This window comes from Lathyrus oleraceus, chromosome 4, assembly GCF_024323335.1.
Source record: "Lathyrus oleraceus cultivar Zhongwan6 chromosome 4, CAAS_Psat_ZW6_1.0, whole genome shotgun sequence".
Classification (NCBI taxonomy): domain Eukaryota; kingdom Viridiplantae; phylum Streptophyta; class Magnoliopsida; order Fabales; family Fabaceae; genus Lathyrus; species Lathyrus oleraceus.
This window is the reverse complement of record NC_066582.1, coordinates 203,596,548-203,609,622: the sequence shown is the minus strand read 5'-3', so window position 1 is coordinate 203,609,622 and position 13,075 is coordinate 203,596,548. Positions and strand designations below refer to the sequence as shown.

Genomic DNA, 13,075 nt, shown 5'->3' with positions numbered 1-13,075 from the left:
CAGAGGACGGGCGTATTAAAGGTCGAGGAGCCAGAGGAGGCAGAGGAGATGCAGTCTGATATAGCAGTGGTGCGGTAGTATATAGTAGTTGTACTTTAGATACATTATGAATTGTATTTTATTTTTACTCCATGCTATTTTATCGTGTATTTTGACTTTTTTTATATATGTCCTTTTTGGACCATCTAGATTTATATATGTCATTTTTTGCATATCGATTGTATGGTTTGAATCTCGTCAGATAACATTGGTACATAACGTTTATAAATTTTCATCTGAATAAACATAAACAAAACATAACATGCACTGTTCTTATAGGTTAAAGAGATATATCTCTGTGGAATAAACGGAGATTCATCTCCGAAACAATAAACGTGTGAAATGTTTTTCAGAGTGGATAGTGTATGTTTTAAAATATTACAGAGATGGATCTCTGAATCAATTAACGTTTTGGTTTAAGACAAAATGCACTTAGAGATGAATCTCTGGAATCCGAAGAACAGTTTAGATTTTTCAGAGAGTATTTTTTCATTTAATAAAATAGAATAAAAAATTCTCTTAATTTTTGTTGACACAATTCATAACATGAGAGGTGGTGGTGTTCTTTGTAGCCTTATTTTTATTCCTACAAAAATAAACACACAAGAAAAATATTTTAAAACTTTATACTTTATAAAATACACAATTTTATAAACTAAATTCTAAAAAATAGTCTATACAATATTAAGGAAGATGTTTTCCCTCTCGAATCCAATGTATTGTAGGTCCTCAGTGCTTAATGAATAATAAAAATTATAATGATAAATATTAAAATTAATATTAAGTTATTCTATTTTATTTAAGATTAACTTATTTTAAGAATACATCTCCATAGAGTTATACTACTTAACGATTTATTACAAATATTATATTTTATTAATACAACTGTAACATAAAAAAATTATTCAGTCGATTAACTCTATAAATATTTATATAAAATTAAAAAGAATTTTAACTATATTACAGTTTTCGATAAGTTTTTATTATTTTAAGAAATATTCAATTAATCGTTCAGTTTTATGTTTTGAAAGTAAGATTGATAAAAGAATGAAGAGCATACAGACCCCAAAAAATGAAGAGGAGTACTAAAGTGAGTCATGATTTTTAATATTTTAAAGAATTGTGCAGCATTAAAGTGTTAATATAATATTTTCATAATATTGAAAAAAGTGAAAAACGAAATCGCCCACCGTGGGGCTCGAACCCACGACCACAAGGTTAAGAGCCTTGCGCTCTACCAACTGAGCTAGACGGGCTTTGATGTTAAGTTTGTGTCATGTTCTTCTTTGATGATTAACTTTATGTCTCTTGTGTCATTTTGATTCTAGTTATATACCGTTCATTTTTTTCATCAAAATTTAATATATAAGTAAGAGATTAATTGAAATACACTGTCAGTGTAAAAGGGTTTTACACCATCAGTTAATTATAGACGTTGGATATTAAAAGAAGTTTGACTTTTATTTTAAAAATATATAAAGTAATACAAACGGGTGATGGTGATGAACCGACAGTGTAAAACTTTTTACACTGACAGTGTATAGTAATTAATCTCTATAAATAATATAAATAAATTTTTAAATTAAATTTAATCATAAAATTGGAACGTGACCAAATGAATCTTATATATATATATAGGATTCGGATATATATCTCTGAAAACTAAAAATATTTTTATATTTTTATGTGATATTCTAATAATATATATCATGCATTAAAAAATCCTTTTTTATAATTATTCCAAACTGAGCTTTTAAACATTTACACTCATCTACCAAAAGCTGATTGTAGAACATGATTGGGGTGTGTCCCAATTCAGCCAAAAAGAACGGGTGTTGTTCCACTGTTGTGGCATCTTAGAAATATATTTCCTGTCCAAAAAAAAACTAAACCTTTTTTATTTATAGGTCATCTCTATTGAGTGAATTTTTTTTCAAACTCCAACTTTTGTAAGATTTTTTTTGCGGATCTAGGCCCAAAATCCCATTTCTTTTAGATTATTTCTTTCGAAAAAGTTGTTCTAATAACAAGTATTTTTTAGGAGAAAAAACTTTGAGTAAAACACTTCAATTTTTTGGCAGGATAAATGTGCGAGATTAAATTTTGAAGAACCATATAAATTATCAGGTATAATTAAAAATAATTTCTCAATTTTTACTCCTATATTTTATCAAAATAAATAGCATATGTTCTAATTGCCTCTTTAAATTCTTCCTTAGTAACAAAATAAGTCTCTAATTGCCACTTTTAATTCTCCATTTTTTATGGAAACTTGAATGTTTCAAAATCATATTTTAAAACTTCTTCATCTTCACTATCATACTCTTGAGGTAAATCATCATTATCGTATTCCTCAATGTCACTCAAACATCTAAAGCTTTCCTTTGGAACCTCACCTTCATTCACATCGTCAATTGAACCAATACCTTCAACTGATTCTTCCACCTCCATTTGTCTCCTTGGTCTCCCAATCTTGGATTTCCCCTTTCCTTTACCTTTTCCTTTGCCCTTCCCCTTTCCTTCACATTTTCCTTTGTCATTTTCCTTTCCCTTATCATCCTCATTATCAACTGCAATTTATTCACCAATTCCTATAGAATCCTCATCTGAATCTTCAAAGTTCACATTTAAAGCATTATCATCTTCACTACCATCACCATCTTTTTGGTTACAATCAAGTCCCTCATCTTTTTCTTGGTTATAAATTAGTCTCTCAGCTACTGAATCCTTTTGAGCACGTACCACATAAGGTGTGTCATCCAATACATCAGCTTTTTGATCACATACCATATAATCAGTGATCCCTTGCAAAATAATATCCAATATTGCATCCTCAGGCACAGTGGTCTCATCCAAATTAACATCCTCACATGAATCTTTTTGGTCAATGCCCTCAGTGGTCCAATCCAAATTAACATCCTCACATGAAGATTCTTGATCAACTGCATATGTATCTTCTACATCAGTGGTCCTTCCTTTATCAAACTTGTCACTTAGATAATTCAAATCTTCAAAAGTACCCAAATCATCAAAAGTACCTTTTGTAACACCCCAATAAAATAAAATAATTATTAAAAAAAATTGAATTAATAGTATATTATTAATTTAATTAAATAATTAGATTATTATTATTGGATTATTTTAATTATTTTGGAATAATAATTATTATTGGAAATATATAAGTGTGAAATGAGGAAAGAGAATCCCATTTGGTAAAGAAGTGTTTTCACGTGAAAACAGAGAAACTGCAGAGAAGAGGAAAAGGGCAGAGGCAGAGCAAGAGGAAGAAAGTTGGAGAAGAACGGAAAGGCTTGCAGCTCAAAGATTCGCCGGATTGTTAAGGTAAGGGGGGTTTATCGTCGATTAATGGGTATTATGGGATAATATGTAATGGGTAGTGAGAAACCGTTGAATCGACCCTAATTGGGATTTGGAATGCTGAAAATTTGTGATGAATAGGTTGAGTGAAAACCGTAATCAAATTGATAATTGTGTGTGTAATCAAACCGATAAATTGGTGATGAATGGCGACGAGTAGGTTTGAGTGGGAAGGGTCTGGAATGGGCACATGAGATCCCTGCCCAAAGAAAACGCGTCTGGTGAACTGTCATGTTCGCCTAGCGAACATAACCTTCGCCTAGCGAAGGAACGCGCCTCAACCTCGCCCCAGCGAGATTGAGAGGTTTTGCTACTGTAATGTTCGCTGTGGACTCGCTGGAGCTTCGCCTAGCGAGTGAGTGCTAGCTGTGTTTTTCACCAAAACAGAATGAGTTCGCTATTACCTTCGCCTTGAGCTCGCCTAGCGAATTAAATTACCAATTTCCTGGAGCTGTTCGCCTTGAGCTCGCCTAGCGAACTAGAGTTTCGCCACTGCCTCGCCTAGCGAGCAAGGCAGAAGAAGTGTTTATACATGTGTTGCTGAGGTGTTTCATACATGTGTTGAGGAAGTGTTTTATACATGTGTTGATGATGTGTTGATACATGTATTGATGATGTATGATGATATGCAAAATGTTGTGAATGTATATATATTGCATGTATTTGTGAATGGACTGTTGTATGGCTTAGAGTGTGAGCATATGTCCATTGTGAGTTGTTGTTGATGCTGCATTGCTAGATGATTAGTGTGCATGGCATAGCCTGTGGGGCTGTAGCTAATTCCCATTGTGAGGAATTGGTGAGTGAATCGTTGTGAATTGTTGTTGATGTTTGCATGCTAGATGATTAGCTTGCATAGTCTAGCCTTTGGGGCTGTAGCTAATTCCCATGGTGAGGAATTAGTGAGTGAGTCATTAGATCTCAATGAGTGGGACTAGTGAGCTTAGTAGCCGTATCCGGAGGGATCGGTGAGCTTGAACTATATGTTCAAGGATAGTCGGTACCGCATGTGTAGAGTCTCATTGCATAAAAATATGTATGGCGTATAATATGAATGGATGTGTTCCAATATTATACGTGTGTTGTGTTGTTGTTAAGTATGATTTGAGATTATACTGGTATTGTATATTGATGTTGAGAATGATGTTTAAGCCAATGAGCTATTACTGAATGTGTATTGCAATTAGGGTGATTGATGTGTTAATTACTTGGCATTACATGTTGTTTTATAATGCTTATTATATTGATTGAGGAACTCACCCTTACAACTATTTTTCAGGTAACGAGAAATGAGTCGAGTAGAAGCAAATGCTTGGAGTCTAGTGTAGTCTCCTAGAGGGTCATGCTCTGATAGGTGTAACATCGGGAGGGGATGTTTGACTATGTTTTCTTTTAGTTGTTGATCAACTTTACATGTGATGTAATACATGATTTGAATGTCGATATTTTGTATCCGCTGCGAATTATGCAAATAAATCTTATTTTGATTAAATAAATGAGCATGACAGGATAGAATTGATGAATGCAGTGAAATGATTGTGTGACACCCTTCGGGGCATAATTACTCTGATTAATATGTTGTTATTTTAATTGAAATATTTTGGGGTATTTAGAAGGGTGTTACATTAGTGGTATCAGAGCATAGTCGGTCGTGTCGAGTCGTAATTATTCTGTTTCCCCTGTACGGTATAGGTGTTGAGTAACCTATCAGTACTTATTGTTTTAGTTTGTTGGGTTTTCAGAATAGAGATGGCTGGAAGAGGTAGAGATGATGCTGCGATTGCTGAGGCTCTGGGTATGCTGGCTGGAGTACTTGGAGGGAACCCAAATGTTGTAGGAATGGGAGCTGCTCGTCAACTGAGTGAGTTCCAGAAGAACAATCCTCCAATGTTCAAGGGAGCATACGATCCAGATGGTGCTCAGAAGTGGTTGAAGGAGATCGAGAGGATCTTCAGAGTAACTGAGTGTGCTGATAACCAGAAGGTCAGGTTCGGTACACATATGCTGTCAGAGGAAGCTGATGATTGGTGGGTTGCTGCCCGCACTGAGTTGGAATCTGCTGGGAATACTGAGATCACTTGGGCGGTGTTCAGGGAAAGGTTCCTGAGAAAGTATTTTCCAGAAGATGTCAGAGGAAAGAAAGAGATAGAGTTTTTGGAATTGAAGCAGGGTAACAGGTCGGTTACTGAGTATGTTGCGAAGTTCACCGAGCTGTCAAAGTACTATACTCCCTATAATGAGGCTGCTGGAGAATTTTCGAAATGTGTGAAGTTTGAGAACGGGTTGCGTCCTGAGATCAAACAAGCTATTGGATATCAGAGGATCAGGGTGTTTTCTGACTTGGTTGACTGTTGCAGAATTTTTGAACAGGATTCCAAGGCTAGAGCAGAAAGCTATCAGCAGAGGGTTGATAGGAAGGGTAAGAATCAGATGGATCGTGGAAAACCGTATGCAGCTGGCAAAGGTTTTCAGAAGCAGAGTGGGATGAAGAGGCCTAGTGGGGGAGACTCTAGTGCTCCTGCTAAGTGTTATAGATGTGGTCGGGCTGGACATCGTGTTCATGAGTGTACCAGTGTTGAGATGAAGTGTTTCAAGTGTGGGAAAGGTGGTCACTTGGCTGCAGAGTGCCGATTGAAGACTGTAACTTGTTTCAACTGTGGAGAGTTGGGTCATATCAGTCCCCAGTGTCCGAAGCCGAAGAAGGAGAATCAGTCAGGAGGCAAGGTTTTTGCTCTATCAGGTTCTGAGACTTCTGCAGATGATCGTTTGATCAGAGGTACGTGTTATATTAATGGCTTTCCTCTTATAGCTATTATTGACACAGGTGCTACTCATTCTTTTATATCTGTGGATTGTGCTGTGAAGCTTAAGTTAGAGATATCTGAGATGCGTGGAAGTATGGTGATTGATACTCCTGCAAAGGGTTCAGTGACTACTACTTCGGTTTGTTGGAGTTGTCCTTTGAATATTTTTGGTAGAGATTTTGGGATAGACCTTGTGTGTCTTCCATTAGTGCAGATTGACGTTATCTTGGGTATGAACTGGTTGGTGTTTAACCGAGTTTATATCAACTGTTTTGATAAGACGGTGATATTTCCTGAGATTGAGGAAGGGCAGAGTCTGTTTCTATCAGCCAGGCAGGTGAATGAAGAAGTGGCAGATGGGGCAGAGTTGTTTATGCTGTTGGCAACTTTAGAAGCTAAAGATAAACTGGTGATTGGTGATCTAGCTGTGGTGTGTGATTTTCCTGATGTGTTTCCGGAAGAGGTGAATGAATTGCCGCCGGAGCGTGAAGTTGAGTTCTCGATTGAATTGGTACCTGGTACTAGACCGATATCGATGGCTCCGTACCGTATGTCTGCTGTTGAGTTAACTGAATTGAAGAGTCAGTTGGAAGATCTGTTGGATAAGAAGTTTATTCGTCCGAGTGTGTCACCGTGGGGTGCACCAGTGTTATTGGTTAAGAAGAAAGAAGGTACTATGAGGTTGTGTGTGGACTACAGGCAACTGAATAAAGTGACGATCAAGAATCGGTATCCTTTGCCGAGGATTGATGATTTGATGGATCAGTTGGTTGGTGCGAGTGTGTTCAGCAAGATAGATTTGAGATCTGGGTATCATCAGATACGTGTGAAAACTGAGGATATTCAGAAGACTGCTTTCAGAACAAGGTATGGACATTATGAGTATTCTGTAATGCCTTTTGGTGTGACTAATGCGCCTGGAGTATTCATGGAGTATATGAATAGGATTTTCCATCCGTACCTAGACCAGTTTGTTGTGGTGTTTATTGATGACATTTTGGTGTATTCGAAATCTGAAGAAGAGCATGCTGAGCATTTGAGAGTGGTTTTAGAAGTTCTACGAGAAAAGCAGTTATTTGCTAAATTGTCTAAGTGTGAATTTTGGTTAGAAGAAGTTAGTTTTCTTGGTCATGTGATTTCAAGAGGTGGTGTTGCTGTTGATCCTTCTAAGATAGAAGCGGTATCTAAGTGGGAAACTCCGAAGTTTGTTGCTGAAATTCGAAGTTTCCTTGGTTTGGCTGGTTATTATAGGAAGTTCATTGAGGGATTTTCTAAGTTGGCGTTACCGTTGACAATGTTGACTAGAAAGGGGCAAGCGTTTGTTTGGGACTCAAAATGTGAAGAAGGTTTCCAAGAGTTAAAGAGAAGGTTGACTACTGCTCCTATTTTGACGTTACCGAGTTCGTCGGAACCATTTGAAGTTTACTGTGATGCTTCATTGTTGGGTTTGGGTGGTGTGTTGATGCAGAATAAGCAGGTTATAGCTTATGCTTCGAGACAACTGAGGGTTCATGAGAGGAACTATCCGACACACGATTTAGAGTTGGCAGCTGTGGTATTTGTTCTGAAGTTATGGAGGCATTACTTGTATGGGTCAAGATTTGAGGTTTTCAGTGACCATAAAAGTTTAAAGTATTTGTTTGATCAGAAAGAGCTGAATATGAGACAGAGGAGATGGTTAGAATTTCTGAAGGATTATGACTTTGGTTTGAATTACCATCCGGGTAAAGCAAACGTAGTGGCTGATGCATTGAGTCGGAAATCATTACATATGTCTATGTTAATGGTTAAGGAATTGGATTTGATTGAGCAGTTTAGAGACTTGAGTTTGGTGTGTGAGAGTACTCACAATAGTGTTAAACTGGGAATGTTGAAGTTAACGAGTGGTATTTTGGATGAGATTAGAGAGGGTCAGAAATCTGATGTGCTTTTGGTTGATAAGTTGACTTTAGTGAATCAAGGTCAAGGTGGTGAATTCAGAGTTGATGAGAATGGTGTTTTGAAATTTGGTAGTCGGGTGTGTATTCCGAATGTTATTGAGCTTAAGAAGAGTATTCTTGAGGAGGGACATCGTAGTGGCTTAAGTATTCATCCTGGAGCTACGAAGATGTATCATGATTTGAAGAAGTTATTTTGGTGGCCGGGAATGAAAAGAGAAATTGCAAGTTTTGTTTATTCCTGTTTGACTTGTCAGAAGTCAAAGATTGAGCATCAGAAGCCGTCTGGGCTAATGCAACCGTTGGCTATTCCAGAGTGGAAGTGGGATAGTATCAGTATGGATTTTGTTTCTGGTTTGCCGAGGACAAATAAGAATTTTGAAGCCATTTGGGTGATTGTTGACAGATTGACAAAATCGGCTCATTTCATTCCGATCAGAATGGATTATCCGTTAGAGAAATTAGCTGAGTTGTATATTGAGAAGATTGTAAGTTTGCATGGTATCCCGTCGAGTATTGTTTCGGACAGAGATCCTAGATTTACATCGAAGTTCTGGGAAGGTTTGCAGAAGGCTTTGGGAACTAAACTGAGATTGAGTTCTGCTTACCATCCGCAGACTGATGGTCAGACTGAGAGGACGATTCAGTCACTGGAGGACCTTTTGAGGGCTTGTGTTTTGGAAAAAGGAGGCGCTTGGGATTGTTATTTGCCTTTGATTAAGTTTACCTACAACAATAGTTTTCATTCGAGCATTGGTATGGCACCGTTTGAAGCTTTGTATGGTAGGAGATGTCGGACACCGTTATGTTGGTATGAGTCCGGTGAGAGTGCTGTGGTTGGACCGGAGATTGTTCAACAAACTACGGAAAAGATTAAGATAATTCAGGAGAAGATGAGAATTGCTCAGAGTCGTCAGAAGAGTTATCATGATAAGAGGAGGAAGTCACTTGAGTTCCAAGAGGGAGATCATGTGTTTCTTCGTGTTACTCCGGTAACTGGTGCTGGTCGAGCTTTGAAGTCGAAGAAGTTGACACCGCGATTTATTGGTCCTTACCAGATTTTGGAGAGGATAGGGGAGGTAGCCTATCGTGTCGCTTTACCGCCGTCGCTTGCAAATTTGCATGAGGTTTTTCATGTGTCTCAGTTGAGGAGGTACATTCATGATCCGTCGCATGTAGTCCAAGTAGATGATGTACAGGTGAGAGATAACCTGACTGTTGAGACATCACCTATGAGGATCGAGGATCGAGAGTTGAAGCAGTTGCGGGGTAAAGAGATTGCCTTGGTGAAGGTAGCTTGGGGAGGACCAGCAGGTGGCAACGCGACTTGGGAACTGGAGAGTAAGATGAAGGAGTCTTATCCAGAGTTGTTCGCTTGAGGTATGTTTTCGAGGACGAAAACTCTTTTAGTGGGGGAGAGTTGTAACACCCCAATAAAATAAAATAATTATTAAAAAAAATTGAATTAATAGTATATTATTAATTTAATTAAATAATTAGATTATTATTATTGGATTATTTTAATTATTTTGGAATAATAATTATTATTGGAAATATATAAGTGTGAAATGAGGAAAGAGAATCCCATTTGGTAAAGAAGTGTTTTCACGTGAAAACAGAGAAACTGCAGAGAAGAGGAAAAGGGCAGAGGCAGAGCAAGAGGAAGAAAGTTGGAGAAGAACGGAAAGGCTTGCAGCTCAAAGATTCGCCGGATTGTTAAGGTAAGGGGGGTTTATCGTCGATTAATGGGTATTATGGGATAATATGTAATGGGTAGTGAGAAACCGTTGAATCGACCCTAATTGGGATTTGGAATGCTGAAAATTTGTGATGAATAGGTTGAGTGAAAACCGTAATCAAATTGATAATTGTGTGTGTAATCAAACCGATAAATTGGTGATGAATGGCGACGAGTAGGTTTGAGTGGGAAGGGTCTGGAATGGGCACATGAGATCCCTGCCCAAAGAAAACGCGTCTGGTGAACTGTCATGTTCGCCTAGCGAACATAACCTTCGCCTAGCGAAGGAACGCGCCTCAACCTCGCCCCAGCGAGATTGAGAGGTTTTGCTACTGTAATGTTCGCTGTGGACTCGCTGGAGCTTCGCCTAGCGAGTGAGTGCTAGCTGTGTTTTTCACCAAAACAGAATGAGTTCGCTATTACCTTCGCCTTGAGCTCGCCTAGCGAATTAAATTACCAATTTCCTGGAGCTGTTCGCCTTGAGCTCGCCTAGCGAACTAGAGTTTCGCCACTGCCTCGCCTAGCGAGCAAGGCAGAAGAAGTGTTTATACATGTGTTGCTGAGGTGTTTCATACATGTGTTGAGGAAGTGTTTTATACATGTGTTGATGATGTGTTGATACATGTATTGATGATGTATGATGATATGCAAAATGTTGTGAATGTATATATATTGCATGTATTTGTGAATGGACTGTTGTATGGCTTAGAGTGTGAGCATATGTCCATTGTGAGTTGTTGTTGATGCTGCATTGCTAGATGATTAGTGTGCATGGCATAGCCTGTGGGGCTGTAGCTAATTCCCATTGTGAGGAATTGGTGAGTGAATCGTTGTGAATTGTTGTTGATGTTTGCATGCTAGATGATTAGCTTGCATAGTCTAGCCTTTGGGGCTGTAGCTAATTCCCATGGTGAGGAATTAGTGAGTGAGTCATTAGATCTCAATGAGTGGGACTAGTGAGCTTAGTAGCCGTATCCGGAGGGATCGGTGAGCTTGAACTATATGTTCAAGGATAGTCGGTACCGCATGTGTAGAGTCTCATTGCATAAAAATATGTATGGCGTATAATATGAATGGATGTGTTCCAATATTATACGTGTGTTGTGTTGTTGTTAAGTATGATTTGAGATTATACTGGTATTGTATATTGATGTTGAGAATGATGTTTAAGCCAATGAGCTATTACTGAATGTGTATTGCAATTAGGGTGATTGATGTGTTAATTACTTGGCATTACATGTTGTTTTATAATGCTTATTATATTGATTGAGGAACTCACCCTTACAACTATTTTTCAGGTAACGAGAAATGAGTCGAGTAGAAGCAAATGCTTGGAGTCTAGTGTAGTCTCCTAGAGGGTCATGCTCTGATAGGTGTAACATCGGGAGGGGATGTTTGACTATGTTTTCTTTTAGTTGTTGATCAACTTTACATGTGATGTAATACATGATTTGAATGTCGATATTTTGTATCCGCTGCGAATTATGCAAATAAATCTTATTTTGATTAAATAAATGAGCATGACAGGATAGAATTGATGAATGCAGTGAAATGATTGTGTGACACCCTTCGGGGCATAATTACTCTGATTAATATGTTGTTATTTTAATTGAAATATTTTGGGGTATTTAGAAGGGTGTTACACCTTTTACATCATTATTCAAATCACTCAAATTGTCGTCTTCTAAACTATTCAGATCCTTCAACTTGTTCTTATCTCTTACCTCACATTCTTCATCATTTCCATCGGGTCCTACATTGTTTTCTACAGAGAGTATTGCTTATTCCCCATAAACTGGATGCATGATATATAAATGCACATTCGCATTTATCAGTGCTATGATTTTCATTCTATTTGTTCATGCATCATCTTTCAACAAAACTAGCTCATTAATATCTATTGCATCATAATACCACAAACTTTCCACTTTTGGGTACCCTAAATCCTTTAAACCACTCATAACCTCAAAATAACTCCAGAAATCAGGGTCTACTTCCCAAACCCCTTTTAACTTAATCTGTTAAATTCAACAAACACGCCTCCATGATGGATAACACACTGAAACCTATTCAGATCAAATAATGAAGAAATGAGTCTTTGAAGTAGAAAATGATAAAAGTTTACTTTTTAATATAGTAAACAAGTCATACGATCGTACCTGGGAAGAAAACTCGAAATGAACAATAAGTTAGGGATTTCTTCGTCGCTCCAAGTATCGTCTTCTTTGTCGCTCCAAATATCGTCTTCTTCGTCGCTCCAGGTCTTCTTCTTCAGAGCTAGGGTTTCAGAGTATGAGAGAGTAGAACAGTGAGATAGGGTTCGAAACTGGAGAGTTTAGAGAGACAAGTGTGCTTTTGTTGGTAGGTGAAGAGTTAATAAATGATATTTCTAAAGTTGACAAATATTTTGATAACTTAAATTAAAATAACTTTATTAATAATTGAAAAAACAAAAACAATATGCCATATTTTATATATACCGCACAATTGTCACGTAGGGATTTTTTAACGTTTTTCTTATAAAATTTAAGAAAAGAGATTTGTTAGGCTAACAGAAATGTTTTAAAAGAATAGAGTGTAATGTTTTTAAATTAAGGGACTAAATATAAACTATAAATTAAGTTAAAGAACTAAAAGATGAATTAAATCAGAAAATAACTAAATCTTTTTTATTTATAGATCCTCTCTGTTGAGTGAATTTTTTTTCAAAACTCCAACTTTTGTAGATTATCTTTTGCGGCCTCAAGTAAGAGGCCAAAAACCCCATTTGGTTAGATTATTTCTTTTGAAAAAAAGTTGTTCTAACAAAAAGTATTTTGAGGGGGAAAAAACTTAAGTAAGACAGTTGAATCTTTTGGTGGCACTTAAGTAGGGACTAATTACCATTTAAAATCTTTTGGCCACATAAAAATGTGAGTTGAGACTAAATTTTGAAGAACCATACAAATTGACAGCTATTACTAAATAATTTCTCAATTTTTACTCCTATATTCCCATACGGTCCAAAAAATCCCTGTCCTTCCGGTAGTGTGTTCCTCATAAGAAACTGGTTGAGAAATTATATCTGGTGGAATTGATTTTTAGCAGTTTTTGTTTGTTAAACGGATCTTGCTTCCCATGGCTGTTCTATCAAACATGAAATGGTGGTAGAGCATTGACAAATGAATTCAGTCGAAAAA

The 13,075-nt window shown here is 37.1% G+C and overlaps 1 non-coding gene across 1 annotated transcript; it reads right to left on the bottom strand.

Annotated features, from left to right (window-relative positions):
- Positions 1 to 1,222: 1,222 nt before the first annotated feature.
- On the bottom strand, positions 1,223 to 1,295 carry TRNAK-CUU (transfer RNA lysine (anticodon CUU)). Its single transcript has one exon. It is a non-coding gene; the product is annotated as a tRNA-Lys (tRNA).
- Between the last annotated feature and the right edge of the window lie 11,780 nt (positions 1,296 to 13,075).